A 15,433-nucleotide genomic window follows, 5' to 3' on the forward strand; every position below is an offset into this window, starting at 1 on the left:
TGTAAATCCTGACCAGTGAAATCACCTCTCCTAGTTGCCAGAAGTACCTATAAGGAAGAAGCAGATGACGACTTCTTCAGGAAGAAGCCTCAGGTTCACAGGCCCTGTTGCTCACAAGGGAACTTCAGCCACCACAATAACTTCTGGAGGGACGACAGAGAAGGGCACAAGTGACCCAGTGGTCCAGGAGGTCTGTGGAGTGCACTAATGACAGTTTTCTACCCCAGGTGGTAAAGGAGATGACAAAAGGAGGCACTCCTCTGCATTCTGTACTTACAGAAAAGAAGGAACTGGTTGAGGATATAAATTTCTAGGAAGCCTCTTTCAAGTGGCTCCCTGTGAAAGAAGAAGCAAGGGGCACAAATTGTAATACAAGAAACTTCACCTTTTTTTTCCTTTTTTTTTTTTTGGTTTTTTGTTTGTTTGTTTGTTTGTTTGTTTGTTTTTACCGTGGGGATGGTCAATTTCTGGCAGTTGCCCAGAAAGTTTGTGGGATCTCCATCTTGGGAGTAATACAAAATCTAACTGGACAGAGCAAACTGGGAGCAAACTGCTGTGACTCTGCTTTGAGCAGGGGGGAAGCAGTAGAATGACTCATGTAAGAGCAAAGGAGAAAAGGAAAAATTTGGATTGTAATGGACCCAATGTAGCAGCAGAAGGAAGCACATACCAATTTCAAAGTAAAAGCAGAAGAACAGTAAAATAGGGAAAATCAAGAATGTCCTAGCCTACTGTCCATCCTTTCTAAGCAATAAAACATTAGACAGCAGCTCTTTTCCAAAGGGAAATGTGGCATACCTGGGTTGGAAGGAGGTATTGAGCAGGGGCCTGCCCAGGGACAGTACTGTCCTGCTGTCTGGGCTGTATCCTGTCAGCTGTAGATTCCTACTCTGCTCCCGACATGCTCCTCACATGCCATATGTGCTGAATGGACTGGTAGGACTTCATGCTTCTTCCCTGCTCCTCACATCTCTCTCTTGCTCTGGAACTACTGTGAGCTTTGGGCCCCATGGCAGCATCTCCTCTCCTCATCGTGACCTGACAGCACTGTCCAGCTGGCCCCAGTATCTGCAGGACTGCAGAGGCACAGAGCAGTCACACATGGAGCAGCGCTAGAGGAACTTACTCTCTCTGCATCTGTGTCTCCACATATCTCTTCAAACTTGCATGACAGTGCCTTTTTGCAGTCTCAAAATCTTTGTATTCTGCGTATGTCGGCTGGGTATGTCAGGCCTGAGCTGGTTTAATGTTCATGGATACTTTTTAACTTGTGGGAGGACATGTCTTAAACAAAGAAAACCAAAAAACAGCTGAACATGATTATATCCCTGTTTGGAAAAGCCTGGGCAACCATCCCTAGGGTAACAAGGAAAAGAGGTCACTGAAGAAATACTGCAACCTACAGCAAGAATGGGAGGAGGGTTGAGGTATCTGAAGCACAGGATCTGTTGACAAGGAAAACTGAAGGCTTTTTAAAGGAAAGAGAAATTGTGTCGAGGAATTCTGTCTTTTTCGTCACAGGTACCATTCTGAAAAAACCAAAGCACTGCTACAGGAAAGGGCTCGGGGTAACACCAGCAGTAGAAACTTGCATGCCTAGGGGAAGTGATCAGTGTTAAATGCAGTTAAAGAAACTGTGTAGTGTTTTTCCCGCTGAAAATGAAAAGTTAATGCCAATTATAAGGTAGTAGAAAGGCAGGAAAGCAGCTTGTTTTAAAAGATTTAACACACGGAGAATGAGGTGAAGACTCTAACCCAGACAGAAGCCCGGAACCGAGAGTCAAAGTGAAGGGGGGGTCTAAGATCCTTTGAGTTCATTCAGTTTTGTTTGTCTAAGATAAATCAGCAGCTCACCAGCCTGTAGAGCAGCCTTAGGTGCAAATGTGCATAAGTCTTTATTGATTTTTGTGGAAATGTTCGTGTGAATATACTCACTAAAGGATGCATGCTTGACAATCATAGCTTCATTCAGTTAATGCCTATTTCTTGAAGTATCAGGAAATTACATGTCAGAAATACCAAGAAAATAAAATGGATGTGGCACGAGGGGAAGGGCAGTTGAGATGGAGGTCGGGGTCTGGTGTAAAAAGGCAGGGAACTGTGCGTGCCAAAGGAGCTGCTGGATGGAACTGTGCCAGGAAAGACACTGGAGAATTTACACTGTATGGACAAAGATGATCTTTCTTTCTGCCCACAGTTAGTCTGTTAACAGCTTGCAAGATCACAGTAGACATGAGGAAGAAATAATTTTAAAAGATCCCAGAAATGCTGAGTTGAAAGCAAGGAAGTGAATGTTTATGAGAAACATTTATGAGAATATTAACTGTTGGCAACGTAGGCATCCCTTTCAAGTTGAATGGGAGGAATAGGGTTTAAAATTATAAAGAACCCTTTAAAAAATCATGCCAAGATACAGCCTAATGGGAGCAACAGGGTACTGAAAAATATTTCTGAGAGGATTGGTTGCATCCTTGTTTCATGTGTGTAGAGTAAATTAAAAATGTTATTCAGTAGGAATGATAAAAAAGACATCAGGTGAAAAATGCACTCACACAAATCTGTCAACAGTCATTTATTTACTATTAGTTGGTCAAATAATGAAGCCTTAGTGAAATATTTTCTCAGGTTTTATTTCCTTTGTTATGGAAATATTGACTGAGCAAGGAAAATTGAAATAAGAAATAATTACTTATGGAAAAGTGCCTGCAGTCTCTGTCTGAATGGACATTATATTGTCTGTATGGACTTTATAAATATACCTAGTATATGGTGATTGGAAAATTTCTTTTCCAGAAAAGGAAAATATTGCTAAGAGCTGTAGAAGATACTGATATTATCATTTCAACCTTTTTCTTAATCTTTCTTATACTGAGTAGTAGTGGCATTGCAGAATGGAGATTTAAGAGACAATGTTGGAAAAAGCAACAAAACTATAGGTTATTCATTGTAAAAACAATATGAAGAAGTTGAAAGTATTTAGCTCCCATACTTCACAACAGACGAAAAAACAGGCCATGGTCTTTTAAAAGACTTTATAACTTTTCATATACGTATGTGTATAATTTTCCAGATACATGTTTTTTTTTTCCTCAGCAGAATTGCCATGTCTGACACTATGAGCCTGAGGACAGGCAGCAAAAAACTCACCAAAGGCTACATCTTGTAGCCACCACTTTGTGTTGTAACTTGTTGTAAAAGACTTTCTGTAAATGCTTACTTTTCTAACATATTCAAGTTAACCTTTTGACTTAAATATTTTGGGATCTGTGTTACTGATGTTCTATAAGAAATGGCTGTACTAAACATCATTTATGCACATACTCCTGCACTCCTACTGCAAAGGATTCTGTTGAGATCCTCACTTCCCCGGAAGCATTTAAAACTATTTTTTAATTTTAATAAATGGTGTCCCTATATGTTGTTTAATAGATGGTTTCACTTGAGCATCTTGAATAGTTCACACAGAAAATGAATTAGAAGAATGAGAAATCAGAGATAATTTTGGTGTCAAAAATCAATTTCTTCTTAGCCTTGTGTGTGCGAAGTATGTGAATGAACTTTGAGACTGAAATTATTATCTTCTACCTCCTGAGCTAACATTAATAAAATGGATTTTAATTGGGAATTTTGCAACACATCTAAGTAGAAAAATGTGAGCAAATGGAGGAAAAAAATCTAGAACTGAATTTTCTAAACTAGACTGATACCAATCATTGCAAATATAAACATTCACTGCCTCAGTTTTTAGTTTATCAGCATTAAAGATACACATTAAAAAGTCATGTGCACTTCAGCATCTGGTAGCCTGTGATTTTATATTTCAGAACAATATTCCTGATATACAATCATAATAAAGCTACATCTCATATAACTGGTAGATATTTTGTGTCTTTACTGGTCTTGGACATGCATTATTGCATCCAATCCTTTTATTTAGCACTAAAATATTATGGGCTCACTCTGATTTGTATTTCTGCTCCTTTATAAGTGTCTGGTTGTGTAAAAGAGCTGCAGATTTGGCAGGGGCTTTCATAGATATGGCAGCCTTGATGAGTTCATAATGACTTATAGTGCCCAATATGTGAATGACGGAGAACAAAAGACAGTGGTTCGTTTACTGTCATTTCCTACACTTGCCTCTGCTCATGCAATGTGGCTGTGAAACATTTTCATATCCACAATCATGTGTTTTGCTTGCATTTTGCAGGCATCTTCCACATGTGTAAATGGAGCAACAGGTGTAAGATCCCAGTGTTTTCAAACTTTATCCCTTCCCACAGATGAAATTGTAAGACATAATAGAAGATGAGGGTATACATGCAAGAAAATGTCTGTGCTTATGTTTTTTAAGATGTTATGTATTAAAAATGCACACACATTTAACAAGCCCAGCCCTTTCAATATGAAGATGACTTTAGACAGAGAAAATTATAGATGTAGAAATACTGTAGTATGCACTCAAATGCAGGCTTGGCATAGCACCACATAATAAATTAACAAATGTTGTTCATAATGCTTGTTGCAATTAGAGACTGGATTTAACTGCAGTGAGTGACATGACCAGATGACATCAGGGGAAAATAAAAGCTCTTTTGTGAATACTCTTGTTTTCTATCTAGCAACTTGTCATTAAAAAGTCAATATTAAATCAAAAGTTTCTGTTTAATAGGATGCAAGATCATATGCCAGTACCCAGCATTTTCTGAAACCTGTATCTCAGTTGTAAATGTGTGTTCACTGTATTCAGAATATTTATGAATAGTGGTCACCAGTATATATTCAGTTCTTCCTGTCATACCTGTTCAGATCTGCAGATTTGTAGATGTTCTTCTGCTTGAACAAACTGGTGTAGTTCATGCAAAATTACACATAACTGAGCCCAAATAACACATGTTTTGCTTTAGTTTTCTGTTTGGGTTCAGTTGTGACTAAAGTTTTCTGCTTGTGCCCATTACAGTTCACTGTGTGTTAATGGTATATATGATGTATAGGTATCCTCAGTCTTAAGTGCTCCTGTGAGACTCTTCTTTCTGGTATGGTCATACAAAAAACTAAAACTTCCCATCCACAAAGCATTTAAGACCACAGACAACTACTAAGTGAATCAGTTAAAGCGATTCCCTGTGAGCATTTACCATTCAGTTTTCAAGAATTCTTTGCAGGAAATGTTGTGTCTCAGGGTAAAGGCAGAGATCTTTACAGCAAGTCACTGTACCAAAGGAAGTGGGGAGAAAAAAAAGAAAATTTCTGTCCTTATAAATTCTCTGATGAGTTGAATGAAGAAGAAAGGAGGGAAGTACTGTCTACTTTAAAAACTTAACAAATCTGAAAGGACTAAAACAAAACCAACAATAGGTTTTAAAAGTAGATCACCTTTCAAATGCTAATGTGATTTTGAGAATCAAGAGCAGCAAATCATAAAAATCATGGTAAAGCATGTGTGATACTTTAACATGGTTAACCTAGCAGGTGTGAACCAACAAGCTTTAGTGGTTAATTCATATCCCTCTGGTATGAATACTTCATAATTCATATCACTCTGGTAGGGACTGATTTGGAACATTTTTAAAGATAATGGTTTAAAAGAACCGCATTAACTGCACTTTGGTTTGTTTTTTTTTTTTTTCCAAAGAGGTGAGTTTTATGAAGTAAAAACATACAAATTCTTCCTTGTAAACATGCAATATATTAAATGACCTATAAAAGGAGTGGATGCTTCTTCCAGGTATGGTCTGAAGCAAAACCAATGGATAAAAGATTGTCCGGGGGAAGCACAAGGAGAACCTATCCATTTGAGACACCCTTCTGAGAACGGTTCTTCTGCTTTTCCTCCCTATTTTGCCTTGGTGATATGAAGACCACAGTGCAATTCCACCTTAAAAAGGCCAGCATTCTCAATAGATATCTTGTCAGTGCAACAGGATGTGTGCATGGGTGGCGGGTTGCCTGGGACAGAGCAGTGATTCTGTACACTTGTCACTGGAGGGGCTCAGAAATTTTGAGCAGAATGTTTTTCAGAAAATGCCAATTAATTCAGTTGTAAATGTTATGTGGGAATGTGTCAGGATTGACTATACTTTGTTTGTTTTGCTTTCAATCAAAACAAAGCGTTCTGATAACTTTTTTATAATCTTGTCATGACAGAATATTTGAATGCTTCATTTTGGAAGACATTTCATTCAGGATTGTGTTCAATATTATAAATTGGGCAAAAAAAGAGAATTAAAACTTTTCATCTAAGTTTACCTTAGGTGAATTTAAAAGATAGTCCTACTATTTACTTTGCTTCAGTTTAGGACAGGTGAAATTTTAATGTGCCAGTGCTTTCCAGGAAATGAAAATTCTACTTTCATGAAAAATATCGGACAGAAGTCTATCTCTCATTGTTTAAAAATGAAAGTTTTACAGTTTTCAAAACAAATTAAACATGTAGATTTGTTTTTGTCCACAAATTAAACATGTAGAATTAAACATGTACATTAAATGAGTAGAAATAATTTTTGGAGTTATTTATTTACATATTTTTAAAAATTTGGGGTTTATGTATTAAGCTATTGAAAAGATTTTTCTAAATGTCCAAACCAATATTTGAATATTTGAGTCCTGTCATTGGGCACTACTGAGAACAGCCTGTTTTTTTTCATTATCTCTCATCAGGTGTCTACACACATTTATGAGATTCTCCCCTGAATCTTGTCCAGGCAGTAGAGTCTCAGCTCTCCTTGTATGAGGTGATCCAGTCCCCCAGTCACCTCCACAGCCCTTCACTGGTTTTGTTCCAGTAAGCCCATATCTCTCCAGTACTCAGGAGCCCAGAACTGGGCTTGGTATTTCAGACATGGCCTCAACAGTGTTGGGTAGAAAGAAGAGGTAACACCCTTCAATCTCTTACCAGGAAGGTAATGCTCTTCCTGGTGCAGCCTGGAATGCTGTTGGTCACCTCTGTCACTATGGCATATTGCTGGCTGGCATTCAACTTGTTATCCCCCAGGATCCCAAGCTCTGTGGAGCTGTTCCTCACAAACTCAGTGTGTACTGGTGCATGGGGTTATTGCTGTGCATTGGCAGAACTTTGCACTTCCCTTTTCATATTCCTCTCTGCCCAGTTCCACCCTGTGCTGATGTTTGCTTCCTCCAATTTTATATCTCTGAACTTGCTGAGGGTTCGCTTTGCCCCATTGTCGAGGTTTTTAATGTAGAGGTTAAACAATATTGGCCTCCCTGTTGATGCCTGGGGTACACCACCAGTGAGGTGCCTCCAACTGCACCTTGTGCTATTGATATCATCTCCTGGGCTTGGCTGCTCAGCCACATTCAATCTCCCTCGCTGGCAATTTACCAAACCCATACAATGACGCCTTGTCTTCCAGACTGTTCTAGGAGTCTGTGCCAAAGGCCTTAATAAAGTTAAAGCAAACAACAGTCATTGTTCTTCCCTTTATCTGACAAGGTGATTTCATTGTGGGAAGGTATCTGCTTGGTTAGCATGAGCTCCACTACGTAAAGCCACATGGACTTCTTCTGAGCACCTTGTCTTTCATGTGTTTGGAAAAGGCTTCCAGAATTAGTTGCTCCATGATCTTCACAGGGACTGATGTGAGGCTGACCAGCCTGCAGTTCCCCAGATTTTCCTTTTTGTCCTTCCTGAAATAACATTTGGTTTCTTTGAAGATAGGCGTATAGCAGATAGGAGACTTTTTTCATATTTCCTTTACTTTCACATTTTCCCTCCTGCTGTGGACAGACACATAGTTTTTTTGTATTCATTTGGTCCCTTCCTAGGTGCACAAGCAAGGTTATGGATTTCCTTGACATATGCACAGCCATTGCTCTAGACTCCTGCTCTAAACAGTGGGTTGGCTAAGACACAGCATACTCAGATAGTACCCTAAAAGAGCTTTTTTCTTCATCCTGCTTCTGTTTTTAATGTACATCCAGAGGTTATTTAACTTTTTTTACAGACAAGAGAAAGAGAGCCAAAGGGCTTCTCTCTTCCCAAATAAAGAAGTTCTCTGGACCCCTCAGTCTTCACAACTGAGCCTACAACTGACTGGACTATCTTCCTGGTTAGGCTTAAGGACTACTTTAAGAAAAGGGACTTGAACTAAATCCTGTAATGTAACTGCTTTGTCAGGAGTTCAGTGACATAGGCAGCCCAAAAACAACAAGGTTTTTAAATTCATGATAGAGACAAGTAATAGAATGTTTGTTGCTCCATTTAGCACTGTTGCCTACATGTTGGCTCTGAACCAATCTGTCAGCAATCTGTCTAAGGCTTTGTCAAGGATAGGAAACAATATGAAGATGTAGAAAACTCCTGCTCATGTGGAAACTTATAAACATGCAGAACTGGGAGACCAGAGAAATATCTGAATACAACTGTTGAGATAAAGGAACATTAGACCCCAGAACTATGTTCAGTAACAATGGGGCATGATTTAATGGAAATTTTCATTTAAATGGTCATGGGAAAATTAAGAAAGAAAAAAGTAAGCTGAAAATAGAATTGTAATCTTCTAGAGACCACCAGGCTAGATAAGAATAAAAAAATATTCCAGATCAACTCATCTGGTACTCAAACCACATAGTTCTTTTACCCATGGGGAAATTTTAAATATGCGGACATCTGCTGGGTTACAAACATTCAAACTACATTCATTAAAGTGCAATTCTACTTTTTAAAGCAGATAAGTGAGAATGATATCTAAAGACCTTCATGTCTTGTGATCTCTCAAAGGTCATGCTATCTGCTTACTGGTTAAAAGATGCTTCTGTAATACCAGCACAAAACCTTATTCTGTAATACCAGCACACAACCTCAAGGTAGCCCAAATTTTCTGCTTATTTGGTATTGCCATGAGAATATTCTCTGCATGGTACATTTGCAGCCTAAACTTTTCTAGTAATTTTTAAATAATCAAAAAGAAGAAAACATCACTGTTGGAGAGGCAGAAGGAGAAATAGAAACAGATTCTCACTTGGTCTTGCTCTCTTTGATCCTTTGGGGCTCATTTTTTTCTGTACCATTACCACCTCTGATCAATACCAGCCATAGAGGGGACATAGCTAAAACAGCCCCTTTGCCTCTTGCCCTTAGAAGATGATTTCTTGTTACTTTATTCTAGAAGTCACAGCCTGAACCTAACAGTATGAAAAGCAGCCATGAGCAATTGTTCAATGGAGAGCTGCTATACAGTCTCCAGAAGAGAATAATGAAGAAATTTTAATTCTACGCTACAGACCTGAAGTGGATCTTAAAAAGAAGGTACTAAGGAGTGAACTATGAAGAAACCACTGTGTTATCCTGTGATGAGGGAAATGAATAAAAATCAAGGGGCTTATTCTTGATTCTGCCATCCATTCAGCTTGTTAATTTAACCAGCTAGATGAGCAAAGTAATTTTTGAAGTACATATTGCTCCCATAAGCTTTCAGTTACTGTATGCAAAATCTACCTGTGAAAAAGTGCTAGAATATATCCTCAATTGTGGATTGGAAAGGGTAGCTATAGTGTAGTTAAATAATGCCCAGTTTTTGCTCCCATCAGCCAAAATAGCTATAAAAACCCTATTTTTAAAATGGAGGGAAGGGAAGGGAAGGGAAGGGAAGGGAAGGGAAGATTTGTAAAATCACCATTTATCATCCTAGATCACATTTTTGATATATGACATGTATTATTTTTGTACAATCTAAAAAAAGGCTCCTAAATGTTTTAAAGTATAATGAGATTATATTGTAGTTAAAAAAAACCCAAAACTATTCTGAAGAGGTATATTCTACCCAGTCTTCTTTCTTTCAGAAGGCAGCAGCCACGTGCTGGGTCATTGTTGAAAGGACCTAAACTTTCCATTTAGGAATTTAGGAGCAAGTAGAAGAAAGTAAACTAGCCCTTATTTTCCTGTACAATAACAGAGATGCTGTGCTTAATTTACTTTACAGGTTATGACAACGACATACCTTATCTGTTGAGACATTTCTGAAATGTGTTTAATACAGCATTTGTTTTATTAATGAATTGCTGTCATTAAAATATAGCTTAACAGCATAATCTAGTCCTACAAAGGTAGGTAATTGCAAAGGTAATTAAACATATTGTATTGTTACAGGCCTCAAAGCTCCACAAGAGCAGAATTCTAAGCAAAATCACATTGTTGTTAGTATTATTATTAAAAAAATATTCTCCTTCTTCATTGTGAAATATGAAAGAGTATCCAATTATATGTTGTGCCCATTCTTTGCTCCCCTCCCCATTTTCACATAGGATGGTCTGTGCCCTCAGTGGAGAAGGCTTGCACAGCCAAGGAGCTGCTCTCTGTAGGATGCCTTCATTAGCTGCAGAAATTGGAAGATGCTCAAGGAGACTGGGGGCATGGGGTAGGCTGGAAAACAAAAGTTCCTCTTTGGATGCTGTTCAGATAATGGAATTTTATTTGTTGTAGACATGTGAGAATTCCCAAAATCAATCGTTTTATGGATGATCACTTAAAAGTTGTTCTGCTACCAGTTTACACTTCTGCCTGTGGATGGCACAGAATCACCGGGATCCTAATGTTGGATACATAAAATGCTGCATATCATCAAGAGCTCCTAAAAACCCAACTATGAGGCATTCCAAAATGGACATCCATATTTTTGTCTTTAATTGCCCTTTGTTTCTGCTGTAGCTTCACAGCTTGGGGATAGTCAACCTTGTGTCTTCACAGGAATGCTACAAACATAAATTAGTCGACATTTTCAAATAACTTTCATGCAGAAGCTGCAGTGATGAATGCCATTTGTGAGCTTATGGAAAATTAATTGCAAAATGTTGCAGATTTCCTCACTTACTGACTGACTCAGTTTTGAACTGAGGTAGGAATCCTGAAGAAAGATGGTACAAAATTAATTAGTTCTCTTACCAAGTGCTGTATGAAAGCACAATGAGAGTCTGTTACAGTTGCACAGCAATTTAAATTTCTAGATTACATACTTCCTAAAAAGTTTACTCTGCAAATTTATTATTCTCCTAATGCAGATATTTGGTAGTTTGCAACACAATGTGAGCATTCATATAATACTTTGTATGAAGGAATTGATACTGTATTATGTGTAGTAACTGGTTCTTTTTTCTTACCTCAGTTACACTCATTAACAATGACAACTAATACTGTCATATTTTTTAGGTCACATCCTGGAAGGCCATGTGGCCATTTCCCTCTATAAAAATGTATTTATTGTGGCTCCCCATCAACTTCTGCAATGCCCATGTAAAACTGTTGCACAAAGTTTTGCAAATGTACGCAAAATGTTGTATCTATAAACTTTAGCAGAAAAAGATGTTTGCAAGCAATTTTTATTTTAAGAAAAGAACAAGGCTACAATTTAAAGATCTAATGTGTTAAAGAAAACATGTAGAAAAGAGAGCTGAAATGATTTAATGAAAAAACTTTACTCTCAGTTTTCTTTTGTTCACCTGACATACAGAATCTTATATTCCACAGAGAATGAGAATTCTACCTTCATCTTGCACTGTCTTTGTTCATCAAGCACAGCCCTCTTTGTGACTCCAGTCCAACAGGGAACTTGGTACACAGTAACATTTAATAACTAAGGAAGCCAGTCAAATTTAATGATGCCACTAATGGATGTAAAAAATAAGTATGTGCCTAAACACTGTGTTCTGGATATTACCTAACACATACAGTGCTTGATTAATACGTGAAAATTCAGTCAAATATAAAATGAAAGACCTTTTACATGTGGAAAGCTCTGATAAGAAGAGGTAAAATTGCACAGCTCATCTGTAAGGCACACAATATAGGAAGATAACTAAATGAATATTCTATTTGTAACAAATCCCATCCTTGTGGGTGATGTAGTCCTGGACCTTTACATCTAAAAAGAAGCAAGAATGATACACTGAGCTAAAGGTGAATCTGCTTTTTAAGACATTGATTCAACTCCAACTTATTCTCAAGAGTTTGATTTCAATCTTCAGGAAAAGAGCATATTTCAAGTCCAATAAAGTTATTTTTTAAATGACATATATTGTATCATTATCTTATAAACAACAAAACAGATGCAAAAGTTAGGAAAGCTGTTTGTTGGTTGGTTTAGTTGTTTTTCTTTTTTCCTGGAGAAATGCTGTCATGACACAAAAAAAATCATATAGATTTCATCTGCACAGAAGGTGAATGTTCTAGCATGCAGAAAATTTTCCATGATGCTATGACACAGCCAGGGGCACAAAGGTAGCTCTGTTACACCTGTGTGTCCAGTGTTGCTTCTGGCATGACCCTTGCTATAAAGTCCATAAACTCCCCTTCAGTGCTCTCTTACAGAGCTGCACTTTAGCCCACTAATGGGTTTTCCTTTCAGGATTTTCTTTTAAATTTGACGTCTATCTATCTATCTATCTATCTATCTATCTATCTATCTATCTATCTATCTGTCTGTCTGTCTATCTAATCTACCTATCTATTTTTAAATGGATAGCATTTAAAGCAACAAAAAGTTGAATTATGGCAACTCTTAACACTCAATTAGAAATACATCCTGTTCAATACAAGCATTTTTCTGAAGTATTTCCTTACAAGGAATGTGTACCTGTGATGGATTTCCACATTTTTTCCAATTTGCCAACACTGCACGTTCTGAGATATCAGCACCTTGGACCTCTGTTACAGTGTTCTTCAGCTATAAGGTTTTTAGATGCGATCCTTTTAATGGAATCTTTTTCTCTTTTGAGATGTGATGTGTTATACTTCTCTTCCTGAGAAAGCTTTTTTTAAATAACTTTTTTAACATTGTGGGTTTGTTTAGTAGCCCTTCACACCATTTACCCATCACTTGCTTTATTTCTTCTCTGTTTGAGAGTCCTTCATTGTTTTTCCTAGGATGTCTCTAAACTTGCCTGCTGAAATCCTATTAAGCTGACAAAATTTTATTATTTCTCTATCAGTACCCACTTCAATATGCTTGAAAGTACTACATGCATATTTCCTTTTCCCTTGTCTCATGCTGCTTTTTTCCCCTGCTCTCTGTCTTTCATTACATATAGGATTTTTGCCTGCTGTCATTTTTGGAGGTATTTTGGAGAGAGTTATTTTTCTTTGTTTAGTTTTCTTTATTTCCCATCATACTACTTATTCTTACTTCTCCAGATTTCTATATGGTTTATATTTAAACCAGGTACTATTCTCACAGGTTTTGTGCTGCCACATGAAGAAAAGCTATAGAAACAATGTTTTTTGGTAGACCTAAATTTTAGTACCCAAATATTGTTCTTGAGGCAAATTTGAATTTGCTTAAACAATATGTCTGCTCATCCAGTAACTCTCTCATTGCAGATGCAGTTTTGCTCCTGAATTCAAACATATATTTATGAACTGTATTTTTATTTTTAATACTTTATGAGGCTGTGATTTAAAGGCATTGGTGCTATTTAATCCTATCTTTTGTTTTCTTCATGAATTGTTAGTTTCTTGTTATGTATTTAATTACCATTTAATTTGTAAGTTCTTTTCCAACCATTTCATGAAGCCCCCTTTCTTTTGTTAATTGCTTTGTAATGAGAAGCATGTGAAAGAAAACATAAAGGTCATCATGTAGTTGAAAAATGTTCTTGACACATCTTGGCCTCTTTTATGACTGCTGGACTGTTGCCATTTGCTTTAAGGGTGGTGTGAACAGGGTCTGGAGGGTAATGTTCTTCTCTCACCATTGCAGCATGAATACACCTCCAAGTCAAAAGACTAATGTCTGATACATCTGTTTTCTTATGCTCTCAAATAGCCACAATCAAAACCCCAGCTCTAAATGTATTCATTTCATTGCACAGCATGTTTTACAAATTCTGGTTGTTGTGAACTAAGGGTGAGCTTTTAGTGCTTGCCTGGCTCTCTGTAAATTCCCATTTCATTTAAGCACATGAGTTGATAGTTTTGGTGCTGGTGAGCAGCAAAGACACACAAGCATCTGAGGCCTTGGAGGGAAAAATATTCTTCTGGATAACCCAGGATGAGCTCAGGTAAAGTTTAAGAGAGATTCACAAAAGGCCAGTGTTTCAAAACAGACATCAGCTTTCAGAAGGAGCTCGGGGTGTCCAACTTGCACAACTAAACATGCCAGTATTTTAGGGGAATGCAATCCCTCAAGTGCAGAGTGAAAGAGAGTTGTTGGCTGTATGCCCTGCTGATGAATTTTCTTTTAATTGTATTCCAGAATAATCATTCTGGACTTGATTCTCACAATTAAAGTTATATACTGGGACGTGATGGGGTGCAGTATTTCAAACTTGTGGACATCTGCAGCTCTGCCATTTTCAGTAGGGCTGCAAGAATTTTTCAAGTATAATCTGGTGCATGAAATTCACACAGCATGACCACAGATCTGTTAAAAATATATCAACGAGCACTTTCTGATTTTTTAATATTAATGTGAATATAGAAGATGTTGAGTCAGTTTTCCTACAGCAAATGTTAAACTAAGTGGGACATCACCCGTTAGCTACTCATGATATTTCATTGGCCACTTAAAACTTCAGCTTTCTTTCATTCAGATGTATCCAATTAGCCTTTTTTTTTTAGGTTAACAAATGTATGTTTGTCAGGATTTCTGAGCTATACTTACTACCTTCCATAAATACTCCATTCTAATATTACAACTTTTTTTTTTTAATGGCTTGCAGAATATCTAGTAAAGTATTATTCTGGGATTTGGAATAATGACTGGCTTAAGAGTGATTTAGCAGATATAAATAAAAGGAGTAAATGAATATGGTTCTGCTTTTCAAAGGACTTAAGTGTCCTGCTTGTTTCCCGCTACAGTAAGTTATCATTCATAGATACCATGAATTTGTTTTGAAGTTCATTTTAGTACTAAAAAAATCCCAGAAAGCTATATTAAGAATGAATTTATGCATGTTGTGACTTTGGAACAAATCTGATTTAAAATACTTTTTCATGGCTATTGGAAAGGATCTTCTGTGCCCTCCTTGGAGAAGCCAAATCTTTCATCTGGAATTTAATTATTCAAACAAACAAACAAAGAAACAAAAAAGCTTTATTTTGGGTTAGTTAGAATGTTGCTCCATGATATAGTCAGAAAAATGTTCTCAAACAACCACTGCAGAAAAACATAATTATGCTCACAAACAGAGTTGTTAGAGATGAATGAGCAATGAGTGGACAGAATGTGTTGCTTGATAAATTTAGCTCTGCCTCTGACTGCTGCTTGTTTGTGAGCTGCTTTGGTCTTCCTTGAATCCGTTTGTTACTCTAAATTAGCCTCCAGTCATGGTGGCAGCTCTCGTGTGTTCCCACGGCCCTGGGAGCAATGCCAAACATGTTCTGCTGCAAGCAGAGCCCTCTGAACAGGCTGGAGGGGATGGGCCAGAGCAGGGATCTGGTTGTCTTAGCTTGGCCTTTGGGCAAAGGCTGAATACTCATCTCCTT

The 15,433-nt window shown here is 37.5% G+C and overlaps 1 long non-coding RNA gene across 2 annotated transcripts; it reads left to right on the forward strand.

Annotated features, from left to right (window-relative positions):
* The first annotated feature begins 1,255 nt into the window (after window positions 1-1,255).
* Window positions 1,256-12,018, forward strand: LOC143694788 (uncharacterized). 2 transcript variants are annotated; one of them, XR_013183504.1, is made up of 3 exons: window positions 1,256-1,521; window positions 9,126-9,265; window positions 9,939-12,018. It is a non-coding gene; the product is annotated as an uncharacterized LOC143694788 (long non-coding RNA). The 2 variants fall into 2 exon arrangements; XR_013183505.1 differs by having other exon boundaries at window positions 10,439-12,018.
* Window positions 12,019-15,433: the final 3,415 nt, after the last annotated feature.

Source organism: Agelaius phoeniceus, chromosome 1, assembly GCF_051311805.1.
Source record: "Agelaius phoeniceus isolate bAgePho1 chromosome 1, bAgePho1.hap1, whole genome shotgun sequence".
NCBI classification, from domain to species: Eukaryota; Metazoa; Chordata; class Aves; order Passeriformes; family Icteridae; genus Agelaius; species Agelaius phoeniceus.